The 24,478-nt window shown below is 42.5% G+C and overlaps 1 protein-coding gene across 2 annotated transcripts in view; it reads left to right on the forward strand.

Moving 5' to 3' along the window:
• The first annotated feature begins 20,963 nt into the window (after positions 1-20,963).
• RAPH1 (Ras association (RalGDS/AF-6) and pleckstrin homology domains 1) overlaps positions 20,964-24,478 on the forward strand; it is a 91,799-nt gene continuing 88,284 nt past the window's right edge. For both annotated transcript variants that reach the window (XM_082284879.1, XM_082284880.1), the window contains exon 1: positions 20,964-21,197. The gene's annotated coding sequence lies outside the window, so the exon portion shown is untranslated. The remainder of the gene's footprint in view (positions 21,198-24,478) is intronic.

Consider the following 24,478-nt stretch of genomic DNA (forward strand, 5'->3'; position numbering starts at 1 on the left):
AGAGATCAAGAGTGATTGAGCCACATTGTATAAACCTCCTCAGTTTGCTGACACCAGGGGCTCTCTCAACTCCTCACTGACTGAATTTCTATATTCTTATTAAGACTTTTCACAAGAAAGCAGACAATTGACCTTTTATTTGTCTCACATTTGCTAGTGACAGTGCAGGCTGTTTTCAAAGTAGCCTGAATTTCTCTTTTTTGACACCTCAGGTTATCTAACTTTGAGAGCTGAAAAAATGTCGAAAAATCACCCATTGGCTCTTTAAAAACAGTCAGATGCATAGAGGCACCGAGTCTAAATAGCAAGGAAGAGGAGAGAAAATCACAACAAATTTTATGTTGATTTAACTAAGCCAAAAGGCAGACTTAGTGCCATCAGACAGAATTACATGCCCTAAATTCCTGTTTACTTGCCCTGAGTCCTAGAAGTGCTGTCTCCCACTGCCCCATCTTCTTTAACAGGTAGCAGGGATCAGGCAACTTGCATTTTTAGGAGAATATTTGTACCCTTTAATTTTTTTTTTTTTTTGGGGGGGAGGTAAAGCTTACAGAAGGAGAGGGGGAGCAGAGAAAGTTGTTATATAAGCAGTAAGCATAGGGAGTTCTGATTAGGCTTGTACTCTGGGCTGGAAAATAAATAATCAGATAAAATGAGGATGCAAGTGCTTATACCAGGACTGAATATAGCTCAGGGTTTTGTTTCCTGGGCACTTCCTCTCTGATAATACAGGTACAGGGAGGGTATTGCAAACTGGCATAGTCAGTTTAAACATGTGCTGTTCATTACTAAATTCAAGCACTGTATTTTAAAGAAAAATCTTTGTATTCAGGATGGGCCTCAAACCAAAATGCTGGATGTGAATACCTCCTGTCTGCTGTACAAAGTTTGATTTAGGACCACTTTGGAGCAAAGGATTCTGTATTCCAGTGCTCTGCCCAGGCTGTGGGGGTGATAGCAACTACAGCCCTATGGCAGGAGGAGGGCACTGTGGCCAATCTTGTCCTGCCCTTGGCAGAATAAAATGGTGGAAATTTAGGGCAAGTTTGCTGGCTGTGCCATTCTCTTCAGAGAAATTTCACAGGCAGGACCATGCAATCCATGACTATTTGAAGAAAACTGTTGCACACCTTCTTAAATTACTTACAAGGACTTTGATTTCAGTAATATAATAGCTTTCACTTTGGTAAACATGAAACAGAATCCCAAGCCTTCAAAGAGCAAATATCATTGGAAAAGAAGACAGAAGTCATCCACGAGTTAATTTGAGATAGTTCCCTGGAGTCTATTTTTCTAAGATTTTTTTCCTCCAGTCTAGTCAAACGTGCTAATTAATAGATCTCAGTAGAAAAAAACACACAAAATTAAAATAATCCAAATCTCATTGTATGATCTGAAGTGCTTTCCAGTTCCACTGCGAGAAATTTGCCTCCCCAACACATGGGAAGCCCTGTGAGCCTTACTCCTGCAGGGACTATGTCCTGCAGGGGCAGTGTATAGGTGGTCTGGGGTAAGGTGAAGCTGTACAAAGCTCTACAAACCTCATCCATGTGAGTCTCCCAGATTTGGGGGCAGGGGGGGTGGTTCTGGGGGTGTTCTTTGTCACATGGAGGGCATTTCCAAGCCACCTTCTGGGAAATTACTGCCTCAAATCTTGTTCATTGGAACTAGGTATTTCAAATCCCCTACTTAGCCCTACAAATCTTTAATCTTATAAAAACTTTTTAAAATCTTTGTTTTAAAGGCAGTAAAAGACAAAACAGTGCTTAGCCACTCTTTCCTGAAATCCTGTTGATGTAAACTGGAGTGAGGTACCACTCTGCTGAAGGTGATTTAAAGGGAAAGGAAGAAGACAGGACATTTACAGTTACAATCGTGACTGTTTTAAGGTTAAAAACTTCTGCTTTGAGAATTTGCAGTGTAGGAAGACTGAAACAGGGTTGTGACCATGAACCCAGCTAGTCAGCCAACAGGCTGCACTTACAGAAGATTCAGTCCAGCAAAAAACTATTGATTTCTTTCCTGTGAAAAACAGAGGCAAATATTTCAGTAAAAACTTCCCTCTTTTCAACAAATACAAGTCTAGGAGGATGGGGTTTTTTCCCAATGTCAACTGCCAGTAAGTACCGTAAACATAGGCGAGAACAAATAGAGTTAGAGGAATGAAAAACAATCTTTTTGCTGGAAGATACCAAGAGTTCAGCTGAAATGTCTGAGCACATTTGGTGGCCAGTGGTGCTGCTGGATTCTAATCTTGTCCAGATAACTCTTGGAAGACAGAAAGCTTAACCCCATTTGACCTATGCTTACTCAGCGTGTCTTTTCCACTCCAGAAGCTTGAGCCACATATAAAGGACCTTGTTTTTGCAATGATTTTGATAGATTTTCAGGGAAACAAATGTGTCTGATTCTGAGGCAAGGCTGATGTGGTTTGTGCCTCTGGAAGTTGACTTGCAGTTCGTTAACCCTAGTTGCAGCTGTTGAAGTCTGTTGTGCCAAAATAATGAAATGCAGCCCTGATTTCCTTTCTTCTGGGTCAGGTCTTGACAGCGAGTGACGTTCTCGGCTCTGGGAGCAGCTGGGGTCACTGGCTCTCAGAGAATTAGGCTCTCTGTCTCCTGTGGAAAGTCTTTGGTATGTTGTGGTTGTTGCTTTGATTTTCTAGTGATGTGTATTTTTAGATATGTCAGTAAAACAAACACAGTTTACCCTACTGCCACACAGATCCCTTGCAATCCCTTCTCAACAACGTCAAGCCAATGTTACACTCAAGCCCAGGAATGACTAATTTTTTACAACTGTGGTCTTCTGAGAACATTACAAAGGCTGCAGCGGAGTGGTTTAATTCAGAAGTATTTCCTGCATCACCATCAGTGGATTATTTTTCCTGGGTCTCCACTTCCTTTGCTTTTCCAATAGTTTGGGTGTTCTATATTTAGCCAGTTACTGAAGCACATGTGGGTAACTGAACTAAGTGCTTATACAAAAGCTTTTCCCCTGAATTTTTGCCTTCATAGTAGAACCCCCTGTAATTTTCCTGTCCTGTTACTCCCACTCATCTCTGCTGAATGCAGCTGTATAAGATTTTAGCAGAGCATACTGCATTTTTAATTTACTGTGTGCCTCTCCCTCAAACGAGAAGCAGATGACATCTGCTGCCAGGGTGACTCAGCACACGAAGAACTGCAATCGCCACCTATCAGCCTATGCTAAATGACCTGACCCATTTATACTTTGAAAGTCAATCAAATCTAAATGCCAGATACTAGATTAAGGTGCGGGTGGGTGGGGATTGGAATGAGCCTAGGAGAGGTGAGGGAAGGGACAGACAGTGTCCCTGAACTACACAGGCAAGCACCAGAATAGAGACCAATGCCGGGTGATGCCTGGACCCGTACCTTGCCATCCTGGGCAGGATGTGTGCTGGTTTTTAGCCCACCCAAACAAACATAGCAGGCAAAGGTATTACTGGAGTTGGAGGGAGAGAGAGATATGCAGGGACAGACTGGGGGAGCCTGTATGAACCTGCTTTCTGCTGCAGGAAATGTAAGAGAAGGTAAAATGACTGGTTTCACAGGTGGCTCAGAGAGGATGGCCTCCGGGCAGTAGAAGCTTACAGGGAGCAGTTGCTCACTTTATCTTCAGCAGTATTTTGGGAGGGAGAAGAGAGGGCACAATGCAGCACAGGCTTTGGTATATGAACGAAAGACATTAGGTAATCAGCAGTTAATCCAGTGAAAAGGTGCTTCCTTGCCTTTGTAACAATGGGTTTTCATTTCTAAGTGGACAAGATCTTTGAATGGATAAGAGATTAACAATCTAATACTTCTCAGTCTGCCAGATCAAGTGTAATTTTCCAGTACTGTTTATCAGTGTCCAGACTTGTTTTTCATAGGAATGTAATGTTTTTACAAGGTCATGTTTGGCAGCTGAGCCTCAAAAGGACCTGTATATGTGAAGATGATTTTAGCATATCCACTGGAAGGTGCTGATTGTTTACAAGACTGTTACAAGGAAGCTGGGTTTAGTGCTGCTTTTTTTGTGTATGTCACAACACTGTCATATACTTGTCATATTTTCCTTCAGAGTAGAAAGAGCTTTCCATGGATCTCTAAGCTAAATTCCTCTTTGCAAGAAGATTTCCTTATTCAGAGATGAGGAAACTAAACAAAGAAATGATTCAGTGCTTTTCTTGAGTTCACAGAATGATCTGGAACCTATTCCATGTCTCTAGTGGAAGACGGCAGGTTTTGTGGCTGAACCTAGTGGCAGGAGTCCTTTATGCTTTCTGTGACCTATGTCATAGAAAGTTATACTTATATTACAGCTATGTACTTCCATATGTCCATCTTTTTTGTTTAAAGCAATCAGGATGAGTTCTAAATTTGCATTTATTGTGTTTGAAAGAATAAATGGCTGAGGTGAAATGCCCAGGAGCTCCTTCAGGAGTGAAAGCATAAAGAATTTTCAGGTTCTGTTCTTCATTCAAAAGGCTCTCTTGTCCTCTAGTAATGTGACCCCAGTTTCAGGGGTCTCTTTTTTTAGGAGCAAAAGATCCTAGATTACTTTCCCCTGAGAACATTTGCAGAATACTCTGCAAGTCCTGATGGCTTTGACTGTACAGCGTTTCAATGTGTGAGTGAGAAGACGTGGAGGCAGCTGGCATTCATTCCAGAAATACGTGGGCACTGGACTTTGCCAGGGCCACGCCTGGGAATGTCTCAGCTCTTCTGCTGCAGGGATGCAAAAACACAGGCTGTTTCTTCCTTAGAGCTAGTTAGTTCGATCTGCCAAACTCACCTAATTTTCTTCTTGGAAAATGATTTTGTGCTTTAAGGGTCTTTACCCTTCAGAGGTGTCTGAGTCCTAGAGCAGACTCAGTTAGAGAATGCTCTGGAAAAGGAGGGCTCTGGGCCATGATGTACGTGACAAAAGACAGCCATTAAAAGGGTTTTAATTTCAAAATGCCACATCACATGCATTACGAAATTATATAAAAAGCTACAGCTGCTCTGCTAATAATACTCTACATGCTTTAAAATGAAACACTTTATGAACCTGCTATCTTTCTTAGACGTCCTTTATCACAATCTCAGTGTAGCAGCCTCAAGCTAGCTACATCGTCGTATCGATAAAAAAAGTGTCCATCCTGCTGTCTCTTCCACACAGATTGCCTTTATTAAACTAGCAGCCCTCTGCAGTCAACTAAGCCACTTGCATGCATGAAAAAGTTTGCAGTGAAATTTCAAGGGTCAGTCCCAGCTTTCATTTTGTGTGATTATGTTTTATGGACACACACATTCAGCCATTTCCCAGCCCTTATCTATAAAGCATCCGCCCCTCTATTTACATGGGAAGGAATAAAGAAAAGAGCAAATCACAACATGAGGGTGCTTCAAAGGCAGGGAACAGTGCTATCTGCAGAGAAACACATACTCACAGCCTGCTGCCCATAAGGAGCAGTCTGAAAACACTAAAGCAGCACCGAGGGAAAAAGTAACACAGAGAAAGCCAGCTGTGTCTTGAGGCATGGTTTCGGTTGTCAGGTCTACTGTAGTGTAGAAAAATACACCTTATTGTCATTAGGATGAAGTGAAGCTGAGCTGCCAGACAGTGCCTTTAGATCCTGAGTGCACTCTCCAAACACAACATGTAATGAATGCGTGAAACAGTTCTACTTGAATGGTGTACCCATTCACAGTGTGCAGTGTGAGTACCCTGTGGTTTCATGGCCTGCTCTGATGCAGCTCTCATGTCTGAGCCTGTGTCACGGGGGACTGGAAGGGATGTTGGCCACTGCCCAGCCCTTCCAAACAGTATGTAAGGAGGACTGAGGACAAGAAGTGTGTCAGAGCTCTAAGCTGCCCATCGGATCATTGAAACTTGAAATCTTTAAAGAAGAGTGAAAATACAAACTGTGTTAATTCAGTGGTATACCACAAAAACATTATGTGAGCTGTCTTGTAAGTAATCAATACTTAATGTCACAGTGAGCCCTTCATGGTTTCAGAAATACCATCTTAAAGGTACAAAGCACTCAAAGGATTAAAAATATTCTTTACATGTCCTGCTAAGATAAACAGAGGATGTTTGCACTAGGTTGATCCTGTTGTGTTACACTCAGGCTGTAGCACACAAGACAGTGTTCTATTGTCTTATACTTCAAAAACCATCTTCTCCTCCACCAAAACAGGAATAATTCTAATTTCAAATTAACAACCCCATCATCATTTTAAGGTGAAAAAAAAAAGGAGTCATGCCCCAGATTCCTTTTTCTTCAAGTACTTCCTGTATTTATCCCTGAAGTTCTCACACATGGTTGATCTGCTGGGGAATCAACCGTACATCAGCACTGGAAAGCCAGGCATTAGGCACATGTGAACTAATCACATTAACATATAATTAGTACATAATTTTCTGGAAATCCCATATGGCTCCAATCATATCATTACCAAGAGCAGCACATCATATCATCCAAAACAAGCAGGTCAAGCCCTGACCTTTTCCTAGGATACTTGTTTTGATAATAATAGATATTATTTTAGGCTAGAAATAGATTTATGCTGTAATTTATGACCCAGTTTTGTTGGTTTTTTCCCTTAAGAGTGAATGTTCTCTTTGATGATCTTGGTGGTGGTGTCTGCTATCTTGCTGCTGTGGCCGACAATAACATAACAAAGCTGACTAGATCACCAGCTCAGTCTTACAAGTGAGTAAGAGTCTGGCATTTTACCAGCTCAAATAGTGCTGCACTGGCTGCAGGGCACAGGAAAAAAATGCAAATATTTCAGCTGTGTAGACAGCTATACAAATAGCAAAGCAGACAAGGCAGCCCCATCTGGGAAGACAAAAGATGTGTGTGATGACCTCCTTGCTTCAAGTTAAACAAGTAAAATCTTATCTTGGGTTATTGTCACAAGTTCCTCTCCTCTGTGAATGTGCACAAAGGGCAGTGCACTATATCTGCAACTTGGCAGCATGACAGAGAGGATGTTCTGTGGTCGGGTCTTGCTGTGCCCTGTCTGTATGCCTGCTGTGTGCATGTGGTCAAGGTGCCAATGGCTGACTGAGGACACAAGGCAGCAAATGCCAGTTCAAGCCATCACATTTTCTTCCATTCTGCCTCTGCTCCTCAACCAGCATCTTTGATGTTGCCCTTCCATGTTGACATTCCATGTGTTTGCTCTACCTCTGTTGTGCCCTGCTTTTCTTGCACTCTCATTTTTTTCTTGAGGGAGCACTGAAGTTTGTCAGGACAAGTGGCAGCTGCCTGCTCTCTGCTGCATGTTCAGTATTTTGGTCATTCTCCCTTTTTGGCAAGGTAGACTTGGACGTTGGGGTATGATAGAGGTTTCTTTGCCCATTTCTGTCTATCAAGTCTGGCACAATGAGCAGTCTGAGCTGAGATATTTTTGGCTGACAGTGTTTCAACGTGCAATACATGGCGCAATTTACTTGGCTTTGCTTCTTCCCACAGAAATTAACAAAATCCATACGATGCTTCTTGCCTGTCAGGAAGCTATACTCTGCATTAATCTCTCATTCGGGAGACAGGCTATGTGACAGAGAAGATTAATCCTAACCACAGATAACACTTCCTGTCTTTAAATAGTTTCGGTAGATAAATAACTTCTATAATGAAACACTATCCCACAGTGGGGTTTGGTCTAAGTCAAGAACTTCTGAGTTTTAATTCTGGCTTTCAGACAAAATCTCTTTGTGGATAAAAGTAAGTAGAAGCCTGGTTTTGTTTTTTGGGTTTTTTTTGACAGAGAAGGTACACCCTCAGCTTTTTTCACACTTGTCAAAAGTTCCAGCTCTTCAGCACCTACAAATGCATCCCTGCTTCTCTTGCTACTTCTTTTCCTATAACCTAGTCATAGAGTTTTCCCTGCAGATATCCTTGCAAGGATAAATTACCCAATGTCAGAAAGATTTCTGAAGATGCAGGTCATGGCTTGAGGCAGATTTAGTAATGCAGAGTGCTCAGAGGTTGCTCTAGGGAGCCTGCATTGTCATCATGGTCCCCACCAGTACTCAGTATTTACCTGTAAAATGTACCCAGCATACCTCATTCTTGAATCTGGGTCACACCGACGTTCACTGCTACTCATGGGTAAGATCTGGTCCAAAACACATCAAAATTAGAAAGAGTCTTTCCTATGTTAAGTGGGTTGGAATCAGGGCTTTGCAGGATGCATGAACCCCAGCTTTCTTCACTTTTGAATAGCACAGTGATGACCTAATGCACAGCTGCTTTCTGAGAGCTTTTTTTCACACCACTGGGGAAGTCTTGGCCTCTAGGATATAAAGGACCTTACCATAGGCACTGTCCAAATGATATTTAAAAAATAGGATTCAGACTCCTGCAATTTCTTGGCAGTACTTGCTATTTAAATCCTTTTTCAAACCCCACAGAAATAGACCATGCATTGTAGTCATTTTCCTCAATTTCCTTCCACCAGATAAATGAGGGAGAGGGAACTGTGACCACCAGGTCTTGGGGTTGGGGAAATAAATGGAAACAGAAAATGTTGTGTGTAGGAATCTCATGCTTGCCAGGACATTTCAAAATAAGGATTGGTGATGAGATAAATTCTTTGAAAGAACTTGTATTTGTTTAAGGGACCTTTTCTATTCTACCATGCAAAATAAATGGGCTACATGCTGGAAGTTCATGCTAAAGATAGCTGTGCAGATGCAGGAGTATCACTGAGACTCCAAAAACACTGTGACTGCAATTTTAACTTTAAACTAGCACAAAATGACAATCTCCACATCCCTGTGGCTGTGCTCCTGCTTCTGCTGGGCCTGAGCCAGCTTCACAGCACTGCAGAGACTTGCCTGGGACTGCTGGTACCTATAGTACCTTGCTCAACACAGGCCAAAGTATCAAGCAAAGATTGGTTTCTGCATCCATAAAACTGGTAGCCATGAGCAGAGCTGTGTGTGATGCTCTGATCAGTGTTTGAAGTAAAACCCAATATTCTTCCTTAATGGTGAGAGAATGGACTCTATGGTGGTGACTGTGAAGTAGTGCTGCGGTTACGAGCACTCTTCTAATGCACCATGTGACAAACAGAAAGATGAAGCCAATTTCTACCCTGTGGTATAATGATTTTTCCTGGTGCAAATGCAGGAAGGAAGATCGCAATGACTGAAGGGAAGTGGTCCTTGACCCTTTTTCAGAGCTAAGTGGGAAATACAAACCAGTGCCTCTCCATCTATACCCTCAAGAGGAGCCAATCGCTTTAATAATGGTTAACCAAAAAAGAAGATCACCTGTTTAGCCTCCCAGGCCAAGCAGTGAGAAGCAAGTAAGGTTTCTATTTCATGGATTAGAAGCAGGGAAACTCTTTTATCTGTGTTTGCTTTTGGCTAGGCATTTACTGGCAAAGGACTTGGGCAATGTGATTGAATGACTATGCCAGTTCTGTCCCGCCTGTGAGCAGCTGTTAGAGGTGATTTCCCCCAAACCCTCAGCCTTCCCTCACTTGGAAGTCCAGACAGCAGGGCTTCAGAGCACTGAGGCTGCAGGCACCCAGCTCTTCGCAGAGGGCAATGGTACCTCTGCCCAGGATGGAAGCTGCGCAGCTACTTTTTCTGCTTTTTTGGATTTTTTCTTTGAAACCAAAAGGACCAAATAGCATTTCGATAACAATTGCATTCAAATTGAATGAAAATGCTGACTGTTAGGGCTAATATCCACGAAGAACATTGTTGTAGAAAGGGTTTCCAAGAAGAGTTCTCAAAGCAAGTTTCTTGGTTAGCGGCCTAGGCTACAGCCAAGGTATCTCAGTACAAGGGTAATGTTTATAGAGGCAGTGGGGGGTCAGGATAGGAATCATTTATCTTAGTTAATTGTAACCTCTAGCACTAGATCAGGCATTCTATTTTAAAACAGGCTTTAGATACTCTGACTTTTCACTCTAGTAGTTGAAATTTAAGCTCCAAATATTTAAACTCCTAAATATAAGTGTCCTGGTTTTCCAGGGTGTTAAGCATATGCAATGCCTATTGATTTCAATGAGAATGTGGATGCCTGTCAACCATTTTGGAAAACCAGGCCATTACATTTAGTCAGTGACACACAGATTCCTAACTTTTTTGCTACATAAATTTAAAATACTACTTGAGTGACCTCATTTTTATACCACAATTAATACTGAGAGAGAAGGGAATTTGTGCTGCAGGACTGTTCTCTTTAGTACAGATGACACATTTCAGTGGGAAAGGCAAAGTTAAATGCATAGTAAAGTTGAATACAAACACTGGGTTCCAGGTATATTTGGACTGTATCACAAACTAAATAACACTAGAAAATTTAAAATGAGCACTGCTTCTCTGCTGTAATCTAGATTTATTGTGCTAATCCCACATGACACTTGATCAGAAAGGAACAGGAATGGATGTAGCAGGAAACTATGTGCCAGGTCTGTGCTAGATTGAATCTACCAACTGTTCAAACACAGTCCTACTGCAGGGGCAACTAATGGAAAGGAAAATAAATATTCTTTAACCTGTATACCTTGCACTAGCTCAGCATTAGCCACAATGACCAAAATACTTTCCTCCAAGGACACTCACTTATACATTAGAGCTATAAATGCTGCCAAAATTTCCTTTTTCTGACAGATACTCATATAATGGGACAGGCTTTCAGTGGACTTAGCCTTAACCTTAGACTTTCAGAGAGAATTAGCAGCATCTGTTGCTTGCATACATCTCCTTGCCATCTGTGGATTCTTTAGGTTCAAAGGAGGCAGAAAATACATCAACACTTAGGGAGCCATTTGGATCTTCAAATCCTAAAGTAGGAAGCACTTATAGAAGGTTGCATATAGTTTGAACCTTCACACTGGAGTGAATGATGTATATTAAGATGTCAAAAAAATGGGTCAACAGAAACAGAAAATTGGTTAGAAATCCCTTACAGAGGGCAAGGGTAAGATGGGGATAGAGCAGGTGGGGTTAGGTATGTTTCGGACACCAAAGGATGTGGCAAAAGGAGAATTGTCTCTTTTGAAAGGACGACATTTGTTTCCAAGGGAAAAGTCTGAGCTTCAATACATACACTGTTCTGCACACAGCTTTCTGACCAGTGGTAATTCAGGCTCTGGCTACATTCTCATCTGGAAGAGAAGTTATGCTTCTTCCTTCAGCATGCCCCAGGATTCTTGCAAGTCCACTGTCACATGCTGAAAGGTGGAACTGCATAGGAGCAGTCAGATGAGCAGGGAGTAGGTCACAGCAGTTCTGCTATCAGCTGCCTAACACAAGGCATTGCCAGGTTACTCAGTGAAAGTGAAATCTGGAACAACAGTGATGTAGGCTTGGCATGCTGAGAATCTGGTTGCAATTTGACACTTGTATTTAGTGGCAGGATTTCTATTTAGATAGCTAAAATTGTTTACAGTGGTGTAAAAATAGCTCAGAATGCCCATTTTTCTGACTTTTCCGACACAGCCATAATGTTTTAAACACAGGTGTTGGGCTCGGTCTCATGTCTTTGACAATGTACACAACGTACCCATGACATGGTCATAGCTAGATCCTACGTCAACCTGTACAGTAAACATGCCCAAGCAAACAAAAGGCACGGAACATATGGGGTGCTGCTGGGGTTGGTTTCTGGTTGGTTGTAAAACAAAACCTAGAGTGAGCACCACTCATAAACTATTTAAAGGAGACGCAGCTGCAGTCTCAATCTTCACTTCCCCAGCCTGGCCCAGCTGCACAGACCCTACTGACCACCATTTTTTGGCTGTGGTAGAGGAGAGTTTCTCAGGAAGCAGCCAGTGCATTAAGAGCCTTGCCACATCCAGTGCATTAGGAGCCTTCCACATCCTCCTGCAGCTGCAAAGGGCCTGGCACTCCCCTCAGTCCACTGCTCTGCAGTCCTAGGAGAGGAGTGGGCAGTGCAGGATGCCTGCCTGCTACAGCAGACATGCAGCCCAGTTTACAGAGCTGTGACCCCCACTTCCACCACAACAGAACCTGCCTTGGGGATGGGCCTGCAGCTGCAGCCCAGATCCCACTTCTGGTGAGACTGGAGCACAGCCCGTCACCTTGAACGTCCTCCAATGCATTTGTAAATCAGCAGGGGTAAGTCCCTAAAAGACCAGGCTTCTTTTGTACCATTTATTGTTGTACTGTAACAGAACTCAGGCTCCTGTGCAAGAATTTTGTCCTGATGGAATAAGATGGATGGAGCTATTTGTCTGGAGCTGCTGAAGCAGCCCTGCGGGAGCTGTCACTCTGGTGAGGTAGCTCAGTAGCTGAGGGTCTCCAGGCTGGCACTTTAACCAGACCAGCTGCCCACTGTGTCTGAGGGCACCAGGTGTACTGCTCGCATACTGGCTGTTAGGGCAGCCAGTCTGTTGTACAGCTGATGCAGCCTGGATCTGTGGGATTTGCTGCCTGCTGCCTGAGTCAGTATTGACACCACAGGCCTCACCACACCACAGTAGGGGTGTGGTAACCCAGGTTCTGCCTCTGCTCTCTGTGCTCTTTTATGCCAGATACTCACACATATGTGACAGGGGACATATGTTTTATTAAAGAGCTGAAATTAGTTTTGACACAATGAAAGTGGAAAAATATCCTGTGGAGGAAATGGGAAAGGATAAGAATAGCAAAAATAAAAACAGGCAGTTGCACACGTAGATATTGTGCACTGTGAGCATTAGCAGATTGCTACTCTGAGACATTTGTATTCCTACTGGGTGTTTTGGTGGTGTTATCAACTTTACAGATGTCAAAATGGAGTGCATATGGAAGAGGTTTGTAAGGGACCATGCAGTGTCTTCATAGATTGGTCCAAAGAGTTTATTTGAGGACACAAAGGAGAATATAGCTAGTAGTTATAGGAGGACAACTAATCAGTAGAAGTGGAAGAGATGGTTAGATTTTGATGAGTTTTACAAGGTTTTGAAGCTTATGTGAAGAGGGTGTACTGGGCTGGGCAAATTGGTTAACATTAATGCACCTCTGGGAGGATCTGGAGGACCTGTAGGTAGTAGGAGGACAGCAGAATCACCTAGCATACAAACATACACACAGCTCGAGAAAGAGAAGTGCCAGTAAGGTGCTTCCAAGGTGACCAGAAGAGCTCACTGAGGTTGGTAAACATGAACTGGGCTACACTAGCTAAACACAAAAGCATAGAGTTGCTGGGGGACCAGGGGCTCTATCCTTTGATCCTATTTTCACACAGTGTTTTCCAGTTTGTGACTCATTGGCATATACAATAGATGTTGCAAGGCTTTTTAGTATCTGCTTTAAGCTTAGTTGTCAGGTAAATAATCAGGAAAATCATGGGGTTTAAATCTAATTTTGCAAATAACATTCTGAAATAAATGTATAGGTTTTTCTGATTGAAAATCTGTCACTTCAGTGTAGGCTTATGAGCTTTCCAGTCGCATTTATAAAAAGATGTTTAATAAGAAGGCAGCATCCAGTTATGATTGTAGTCTGACTTACAGAAAACCTACCTGAGATAACGTGAGTCAAAAGAATCCACTGGGTCTTCTCTTTCTCTATATGTACACATTGATGCAGTACAAGTGAAAAATGAGTTTCAAGATTCAAATAGAAGACAAAGTACCTTTCACTTAGAAAGTATAATTTTGCAGGATTTGTCTCATAACCTGTGAAACTTTATGCCTGTCAGTTCCTTCCTCAGAATGCTTGTCCACACAGACTTAGAAGTAATCCCCTAATGAGCAATATAAGTGTGGTAGAGTAAGATGGAGGGGGATTTTATTTTCAGCTTTCTTAACACCATATGTTCACTTAATCCCACTCTTCATTTATTTAAAGGCAATCCCTGAGTACTTGAGAACAAATTACATGCAAGCATACATTATGTGTATGGGTGCCTCTGTATATAACACTGCACATGTGTCTCAGACTAAGAGAAATCACACTGATAGCTAAGGGAGTTGAATTTTCCTATACAGATGCTCCCAAGTCATCTACCTCAAAAGTACACATTAAGATTCAAGAAGGAAATCTTCTCTGAAGGAATTACTAATGAGGATTGCTTGAAATTTTGCTCATCAAATTTTGAATAAAAATCTTCAAAGTTATTGTGAAGTGCCATTTAATTTTTCCTACTTCATCACTAAAATTGTTCAAAAAATCATGACATCTCTCTCTGATAAAACCAGAAACATCACACAGACAACATTAAACATGCTCAAATGTTTATTTTCGACTTTTCAATTCAGAATGTGAGTTTTAAAAGAAATTGTAGAAGATTCAAAGTACAATGATAAAAATGCTGAAATTTAGTGTTTAAAAATCTACCGACCAGTTATCTACAGCTGTTCAAAAAAAGAATCTGAAACTTCCCACAACTGTTTTCAGCCACTCACTAAAAGAACAACTGCACCAGTTTAAACTACTTCTTTTAAAAAATGTTAACAGTCCAGCCAATGTCACTTAAGCGGTCAAGACAGAAATTCCAGTAAATCCTAATGTATGATTTACAAAATATATGTCAAATATTTCACATACGCATAAAAATGACAGGCAAAAAAAAAAAAAAAAAAAAAAAAAAAAAAAAAAAAAAAAGTTCTGCTCTGTAAACATTTGGTACAGTTCCGTAACAGAACTTCTGGAGAAAGCTGTGCTTTCTACCTGGTCTTGCAACTTAATTAGTGCCAGCTGTCTCCTGAAATGAAAAGTCTGTTTGAGCAGGTCACTTTCCAGAATGAGATCTGAGGACAAGATGTGGCTGAAGATATTTGGGAAAGAACAGTTAATAGTAACTGGGAAAACAAACCACTGCCAGTAGTGAGTATACCAGAGATGTGTCAGTCTATCTCTGCAGCTCCAGAAATTGTGTCACATTGTTGCAGTACATCCACACAAAGCTCCCCCTGCAATTATGGCCAGTGTATAAATGGGTTGGACTGAATTTCCCTCTGTAAAGAAAGGAAACTACGTGTAGTATTTTGGGTTTTCACAGTGATCTTTTTTGAAGATCCCAAATTTAGTTCTCTCTCAGGAAGCAATGTAACTGGTAACTCTATTTTATTGCACGTTGATATAATCATTTACACTTTAAGAATTATTAAATCAGATCTGGCAGGTAATTATTCTGTAATGAGCATTAACTGCATGTAAAGTATTTGATCTGGAAGGACATTTCAACATCTCCAACATTTACATTAAAATGCCCTTTTTCTACCTCAGAAAAGTAAACGATGTCACTTCTGAAGTGAGATGAAAGAGCATTTTCAGTGTAAAATGAGAAATGTTGTCATGGAGGAAGTAAAAATAGGTTAAAAGCAATGTGAAAGGTAAATGACTACTTGTTGCTCTTTTTATGCCTTACTCTGTAATGGTAACATAGATAACATGAACTCCGAAGATCTTCTGAGAAGTGCTTTCCAGCCTGACTCAGAGAAATGCCTAATGCAGGCCCCTCAGTTGTCCTGGGGCTCTTCCAGTTTGGTATCAAGCACAGCCTTTATATCTGAAGAGTCAGTAAAATCATATCAAGAAGGTCATTGCAAGAAGAGAAGACCTTTTCAGTAAAAATTTGAATCAAAAAGTAGAAGTCGCAAGTAGAAACAAACTGAGTTTCTTTTCCAACCCCACTCTGCCACTCACCTCCTTCAGTATTTTAAACATATTGTGGACTTGATTCTTTTATGTAAAGCAGTGGTTCTCAAGGCTGCAAAACTTCTGGTATTCTTCTGTCATTTCACTGTGATGTTAATGAGCAAACTTCTGCCATTACACTACAGCAATGGGATCTTTTGAAGTGGTGATGTTTGCCTCTATGCTTAAAATTCTAGTGCTGTTGGAACATATGTGTGGAAAAGAATCACTATTTGTATTTTAAGTGAGTAATGTGCCAGAACCTCAACATTTTTATGAATGAGTAATCTCATAGTTTTCAGAGACATTACTCAGAGAAATCAAAGCTAAAGACTGTATTTATTTGTAGAGTTGTTTGCAAAATTGTTGCCATAGCTTTCTTTTCTTTTTTAGACCACACTTAGCCTGTAGTGACCTCTCCAAAAACTGACCATAACAGAAACAATGTCATCTACTTTAGCTTTTGTTTACATCATCCCCCTTCCTGTTGTTGGCACCTCATTCCAGTTCATGTCACTTTTTCTTCCCCATGTTAATGGCCATTTTCCAATTCATCTTCACCACTGAAATTTCTTTCTCTTGATTTTAAAGGCACAGTCAGATAGAAAAGTGTTGGTTCTCCTATCTCCATCTAGGAAGATGATGAAAAACCTGGCTTTACAAACAGCCACTGCATCTGCTGTGATTGGGACCCACACTGACATTATTTTCTCTTGTAATCATATTAAGTCAGCTGAAGGAAAAAGAAGGGCAGCAAGAGAGTATTAGTAGATTCTTGGAGGGTGTGATAGATCTTAAGGCCTGTAACTGTGCTGCAGAAAATCACTCATTTATTTGCCTTTCAGTAAGAGTCTCTAGAAATAGAAGCATTTTACATTATTTTGTTCCTAAGGATATAAAAATACATACATTCTAATTGCACTTCGGAGAAGGAAAATTAATAAAGACCACTGCGCCATTCCCCATTAGTGGAAATGCCTGCAGTTAACCTGCCTCAAGCACTTTCAATATCACTGAATCCCTTGGGTGGGATTTTCCAAAGTGCCAGCATTAGCTCAGCCCTGCTCCCATTAAAATCAATTACTGACTTCAGCCTGGGAGGAGAGTCCAGAGAGTCCCTGTGGTGCCCTGTATGTCAGAAGATCCTAATCTGTGTATGTTGTTCCTTCCCTATTTTTATGTGCATGGCTGCACGGGTGCTCAGATACATTCATGAGGGCCAGGGTTTGCCTTAGAGGACTTAAAAAGGAACCAAAAAGTTAACTGTGCAGAATAAAGAGTAATGGAAGGTAGTAGAGATCATGGAGGCAAGGGGAACTTCACATAAGATGAAATTTCATCAAGTGTGTAGTGAAGTCAGCTAATTGCAGCCTCTATGCCCCAATTCACAGAGCAAAACCTTCCAGAAAACGTTTTCAATACGATTTCACACACTATATCTTCTGTCTATGGAATCCAATTGTCATGGGCAGTCATCAAGGCAAAGAGTTTAGTAGAATTAAAAAAGGGATTTAAGAAGCTTTGTGAGCAAAGACAACATTTGCAGCTGTATGCACTAGATTACAACAATAGAGGGGAAAACAAGGTTCCTGCTTCAGTAGCATAAGCTGATTGCTTTGAGGGTCAAGAAGAAATGGTTTTTTGGCATGTGTTAGCCATGCTGATTTATTGAGATGTGTGATGGGGTGGTTTGAGTCTTCACTAAAAGGAGTGATAATGATAATGAATGCTATAGATAGATTATTTGGTAGTCTGCAATGCTGACATTTCTATAAAAAGAGTATCAATAGTAAGTCTGTAATGAAGTTCCCTCCCAAGCAAGGGACTGATTTGGCATTGATGAGAGCAGAATTCCAACCTTGGCTATGATCAAGGTTTCCTTTCTGGCTCTAGGGAAGTATCTTATTCTCTCATCACCTGAGAAAGACAATGAATGCTTCTCTAGTCCTTAGAGGTGGAATGAAGGAAAAGTGCATGAAGAAAAGAGATGAAAATATTTTCATCCACAGACATTCTGTGCTTTGGATTCAGAGCTGTCATCCCACTGTAATTCAGGAGTACTTTAGCTGGAATTAGTCAAGATTTTTTTCATTTACATTAATTAAATGAGTTCAGAAAACGTTGTTTTCATTCCAGTGTTTGTGGTGCTCCTCTGAACTTGTTCCCACATGCAAATAGGAGCAGCCTTCCCTACCAACAGCAGCCCTGAGAAAGCTTAGTGGCCTTAACCTAGAACATGAGGAGTTTCTGCAATGGATTATGTATCAGGTTGGCTGGCTTGAAACCCCAGAAGCTCCTGTCCAAGTCTGCATTCCTATTACAGGCTACTGCTGCCATTACACCAGCTGCTGCAAGGTCAGAACCTCTTCAAGACATCCTTGTTTGTGAACAGTAGATAAGATCTGAGAAAAGACATTTTTAACGTTAAGTCTGGATGAGCTGAATTATTGATGTTAATGGCTATGGGTGCTATACCTGTTGCTAAAAAATACTGTAATACTTTTTTGTAATTCCCATTTGGAAATGCCAGTATAGCTAGATGAGCAGCAATAGAAACAGTATAGGTTGAGCAAGCTATTGATGAACAGGAAAGGCTTTTTAATGATTTTGTGTCTTGAACCCTGTAGCTGGCAAAAGAAATACATAAAGAACATGGTGAAAAGAGTCAGACTGCTCTTCTCCTTGCTAGAGCTGGCAGGCGTCATAGGTGCTCGAGGTTCCATGATGGGATAGTTGCATGTATATATAGATGTACCTATATATGCACACACATATAGTTTTGACTGACAGAGTCTGGATCAGACCCAGCTGGTCTTCACCAAAATGTGAAATTTCTGCTGCACAAGTCATTGAGCTTTCTTAGGTCCAACAAAGCAATCAAGATGAGAATTTTTTGTTAATTTTGAACTCTCATATTTCCAGTAAAATTGAGATTGATAGCATTTGGGGAGAAGAAAGGGTCAATAGCCATGGAATTACTGCCCTTATTTAAAAAATGATCCATTTTATTCTTTCTTATTTCAATGCAGATACACATTTTAACCTACTCAAAAGGCTCCACTATTTTTTAAAATTCATTAACTCTTAATTTTATTGACAGATCTATGACTAAATTTCCTGTACTGCTTTGAAAACCTTTCCCAACGTCTGCTGCAGGTATGTCCTATTTCCTTGGCCTGGGGGATGATTTTACATTAGTAACTTATGTATGTAATTGGAGAGTGGTTCTGTAGGATGCACACAGATCCAGTCTGGTCCTCAAGCTTAAAATGGTCTAGCTCTGATTTCTACCCTACATTAACTTTGTTGTCTTTTGACTGCTCAGGCTCAGGGGCAACGTAGCAAGTTTGATATAGGGGAATAACATTTCCACATGCTAAAATAAGAGTTTGCAGTAGTCAGCTGCAGCCTCTTTTTCCTTCTAGAATTTTATAGCTGAGGATATGAAGCTTTGCACACTTCATGGCCGTGCAGTTCCTGAGCTGCAGTGGTGCAGAACGTGACTTGGCAGCGCTTCTGTGCTGGGTCAGCTGCCATGGAGCTGCCATAAGGAACCTGGCCATGGCACACCCAAGTTGCTCCTTGCATTGCCTGGGCACTTGCACTCCCTGTGTTTCCTCCAGCCCCCTCAAGTGTGCTTCTGGGAGAGATGTTGTCATTCTAATCCCTTCAGGGTCACGGAGGATCAGTAGGAAAGTGTGGTGGGATTAATACAACCTGCAGATGAAGTCTAAACCTGCTAACATCAGATTCATGGTCTCTGCCAGCTCACTCTCACTGCTGATATGCAGCAAGTGCAGAACAGCATTGAAAACTGAAGTACTTATCACTTTTATTAAATAATGTGAGCCCAGACACTTCTTAATTGTGGAACTTCACAAACTATGAAGCCGTGTAGTATTTGGAATGGATGGGTTAAAAATATTTTATTTGCAACTCCAGAAGACTACTGTAGTCTCTTGGTGATGAATACATGTATTTTTATTCTATATTGATAATTTATATATTTCTGCATCCATAACTTTGATCTCAACTTGTCTGGGATGTTGTTAATTGGCAACATTTTATTATGTTGTCCAGAAGTGATTACATGTTAAAGTGAATTTATATAGCAAAAATTCTTTGCTAAATATGTGAGAATTATATGGGTGAACTTCATTTTTCAAATTACTTACTTGTATGTACACACGAAAACAATTTTCTCCATGTACTAGCTTGTATTTTAAACAGCTCTTCATGTTGCTGTTGACCTAGCTTGTAATCTCATTGGTAAATTAGTACTTACAGTAGTAAAACAACAAGCATCATTTTGCATAATTGTTCACATTTAAGGAAAATACTGTGCTTTAACTGACTGAAGTTTTCTCCCTGTCAAATACTGACAGATAAAAGCTGATGTACAACATGCCTGTGCTCTGTCACTAGGACAGCGCTTGCAGCACAGAGAAGCACGTTCCCGGCGGCAGGCAGCGTGGATGCCACCTCTCCTGCGCTGTAGCTTCGAGCCCAGGCAATAAACTGTATTTAAGCGAATCTCCTCTCCTATAGCACTACTTGCAGTAGCAAGCAATGCGTTTATCCATTTTGTAAGTAACTTTAAAATTGTGGTCTCGGCCCTGAAGCTGTGGTAGGATGAAAAACGGGGGCAAACTCTCCGCCGGGGCAGAGCGTAGCCGAGGCGGCGCGGTCTGGGGCTGGCCGAGGGTAAGCGGGACACACGACCGAGGATTTCGGTAGGATTTGGTAATTTGCTGACGACAGAAACCTTCGGTGATCGGAACGAGGAATGTCCCCCAGCGCCTTTACCTGCGGACGGAACGGCAGCCCCAGGCTGCCTGGGGCGCGGGCAGCGCCCGCCGAGAGCGCGCTGGCCACCGCCCGGCGCGGGCGGACCCGCTGAGCGGCACCGCAGGGATCGATCGGCACCGCAGGGATCGATCGGCACCGGGGCATCGGCACCATAGGAATCGATCGGCTCCGTCAGGATCGGCACCAGCGGATCGGCTCCGCGGGGATCGATCGGCTCCGCGCGCGCCAGCCGCCCCCCGCGCGCCCAACGGCCCCCCGCGTGCCCAACGGCCGCTCGCGCGCCCAGCCGCTCCCCGCGCGCCCAACGGCCGCCCCGGCGCTGCGGGGCCGTCGCCGCCCCCCGTGGCTGGCGCCGGTCCCGGCAGGGCGGGGCTGAGGCGCGGCCCGCGCGCCGGAAGTGAGCGGCGGGGGGAGCCCGGAGCGGCGGCCGTGCTGGGGCGGCAGCGGCGTGTGGGGAGCGGCGTCTCCGCTGCCGGGCAGGGACGCGCCTCGGCCGCCGGGCGGAGGCGGTTCCGCGCTCGGCGGAAACAAGGAACGGGAAAGGAAGGGAGCGGCGAAAGGAACCGGTATCAGCGGCCACCATTAGTGGCGGCAGGAGGAGCAGCAGCAGCAGCAGCCGCCGCCGCCGCCGCCGCCGCCGCCGCCGAGGGGGTCTGCGGGCGGAGCGGACCCGGCTGCCGCCGCCGGCAGCGAGCGGGAGCGAACCCGGTGCCTCTTCCCTCTGTTCTGTGGGGCGTCGCCGCTGCCCGCCGGGGCTCCCCCGGAGCCGGGGCGAGGTGAGTGGCGGAGCCGCCTTCGTGTCGCTCTTTTCTGGGGGGCGGCGGTGGCAGAGCCGGCGGGCGGCGTTTCCTGCCGCTTCCCCTCGGCCCCCTCGGCACCGCCGGGGCTGGGCGGGAGCACTGGAGCGAAGGGGTGCGGGAGGGGCGCGTATTTACTGGCCCACGCTTGTGTCCTGCGCCCCTCCACGCCCCAGACACGATCGGGTGTTTTTGTCCAGAGAGGCTGTGCTGTGCTCGTGAGTGGTGGAGGCTTCTTGTGTGTGTGTGCCCCCCGGGTTTTCCCCGAATGAGAGACATGCCTCGGAAGAGGCTGGGAAGTGAGCCGGGGATGCGCGAGGGATGTAGTGTGTGGCATCCAGACAATGTCAGCCTGGGTGAGTCTCCACCCTGTGCAGCCGCAGGCAGTCGGGTCCCCGGCGCAGGCATCGCCGAGGAGCGCGCTGCTGCCCGCGGAAAAAACCGCGCAAATCCTCGTTCCTGGTGCGAGAGGGAGTGATGGGTTAAAAACCAAACACCAAATCCCCAAACCTGAAATCTTTTAAGCTTTTTAGCCATATGACTTACTGAAGGCAGGTTGGTTTGCGAAGAGCCTCCCAAGCAAGCTTGATGCGTGCGTTGGTTTTCATGAAACTGGGAGAGTGGTGTATTATCTTTTCTGCATGGGGAAAATCATTGATGGTGGGAGGGAAAGGAGGGCTGTCTGTATACAGGAGTGTCACGTGACCTTGTAAAATTCATATGGCTATACTTCTTTTTCTCCTGCACTAATGCTGGTTGTCTTAAGAAGCCAGTGACTTACCTGTTCATTTTGGAAGATTTGGGGTTTTTTTTGAATTTGTTATCTTGTGGGGCGGAAAACAGTCACCTGCGTGTTTGGACACTGTCTCTGCATTTTATCATGTTTACTAGTATATTTTTACTGGGCTGTAGGTGTTTAGAAGGGGATGAACAGCGGTCTGTAGTACAATTTATTTTTTACTGGTGGATTACAGGTACACTCCATTTGGCAAATGTAAACTATTTCATATGTCTAATATCTTTACCATTCATGTGATAGATGAATGTTTTGTGAGGTTGTAGAATCACACCCAATCCATTCTGAAGAAATTGCCCGTTTTTGTCTGTTCCCCCAGTGCCCTTCAGACATGGATACATTACCTTAGAGCAGAAAAATTAATTGATGAATTCTAGGTGTTTATGGAAACAATATGTCTGAAACAACCACTCTTCCAATTTATTATCTTTAATCAGCTTTTCTCCACTGAGAAGTTTCCTGTTAAAATAGAGGAATGGGAAAATTACTTGATAAATCATCTTGAAGAACAAAAGTATAGGTCATAATCTGGGGAATAGTTTCCACATAAGTTGTATAAAGATCTAGACACATCCCTGTTTAGTACACTAATACCATTCTTGGTTGGGTGTGGTGGATAGTGGAACACAGAACTGTTTTTCTGCACCTAGGTTGGTGTGTGATTTTTCATATCACTGGGTGATAGTCAAATTACCGTATGGAAGTCCATGTTACAGAAACTTTTTGCTTTCATACAACAGAAAGGTAAGTATCACTAAGGAATTTGTTTATTGTCCTTGTACAATTTTGATTGTCAGATAGATATTTCCTTAAAATGGCTTCATTTTTATACTCAGATGATATGCAATGAAGCATCCTTCTACCACTGCTTCTCTGACTCAGCATGTGACAGTGAGAAAAGTATTAATAAGAGATAAACCACAGTTCAGGAAAGCAGTGTAGTGTACCAGCTGTTAATCTCTTGAAAGAGTGTGAAAAATAATGTGAAAGAGAACACTGGCAAATTGTGCATGTTTAATCTGCCTTCCTTGCATAGTATCTGGAGACTACTGCGTTCACTTTTGAATTTAAAATACTTTTTTTACAATGGAATAGTGTATTGACATAAACTGCTGTCAGCTTCTGGTGTGTTGCAGCCTGTTCCTTTCTCAGTAAAGTAAGCCTTGGTGCAGAGAACACCTGTTGGTTTAAAGTGTTGTGTGAAACTGCAAAGGCTGTGATGCCTTTTGTAGGTAATGATTCACTGTGGTTGATTTTAAGAGGCTTTATTTTTCAAAAGGGTGTCTCAGTCTTCTGGCTATCAGAATATATGGGTATTGCCTTGTTTCCCCCAAACCACTTAACCTTTTTTAGCTGTTGCTTCTTTGTTTGAATTTGGTCCTTTATCTATTCCGTCAGCATTAAGGTATTCAATAGAATCAACTGGCTTTTCTAGCTAGAAATAGTTAATTCTTTGTGCTTTAAATTGAAGATCCTTATCCTGTGTTAGTCTCATTTTTACTGGTCATATTTGCCTTCCTTCTTCAAATGGTTTTCAGCCACTGGAGGGGGAAGTAAAAACCTATCAAACTGGGACAGAGTTAAATCTGGGTGACTAAGCCAGTTAGGCAAATACTAGGAAGAATGGTACTGAAGATCCCAGCCATTAAGTAATTTACATCACCTTAATAGAAGAAAAATCCAAATTGCTTGTATAACAAATAAAGCCAAAGGTTGCAAAATAATCACACTCCGCCTTTTCTGTTATGTTAAACAATGGTTTTATTATGGAATTTTTCAAGTAGAACTGAAATAATGTACTTCACAACTTCCTATTAACATCTGTTCATACTGAGGACCCTGCTGATTAAATCTAGAACTTGTTGCAAACACTTACCGAAGCCAGAAATGTCCCATTTCTGTTTCTGGCCCCACTAATAAGCCATTTTGTCATGTTTCACACCCTTTCTCTGCAATTGCTAGAAGAAAATGTGTTGATTTACAGCTAAATCAGGCAATGTCAGATGAACAAGCCTTATAAAAAGGTGTGATCCAGATCTGTTTTATTGCTAAGGGTTAATAATACATTGAAATGACAGCAGACTGCTGAGTAGTCAGGTTTAACCCATTTCTATGTGGGGGTTAATTTTGTTTAAGAAGACATAAATTATGAAACAAAAGTTGATATAATGAGTAAGTTCTCTTTAAGAATTCAGAAAATATCTTTGGTAGTTGGCTGTCACAGATTTTGAGTGAGTACATACATGGAATGTTTTCTACCTTAAGGAATGTCTGCAAGGTTAGGGAATGCCAGTAAAGAAACTTGCTCTGTAATTGCCTGTTATAGTTGATCTTCACATTAGCAAGGGATTTTAAGTTTCTCTTGTTAATCTGCAAGTATCTTCATCACTTTAAAAAAGTGTTCATTTAAAATGGCCTATTATTCTCGTATGTTAATACGAGAAATTAGTAATAACTATACAAT

The sequence above is a fragment of the Coloeus monedula genome (genome assembly GCF_965178545.1).
Source record: "Coloeus monedula genome assembly, chromosome: 7".
Lineage (NCBI taxonomy): Eukaryota > Metazoa > Chordata > Aves > Passeriformes > Corvidae > Coloeus > Coloeus monedula.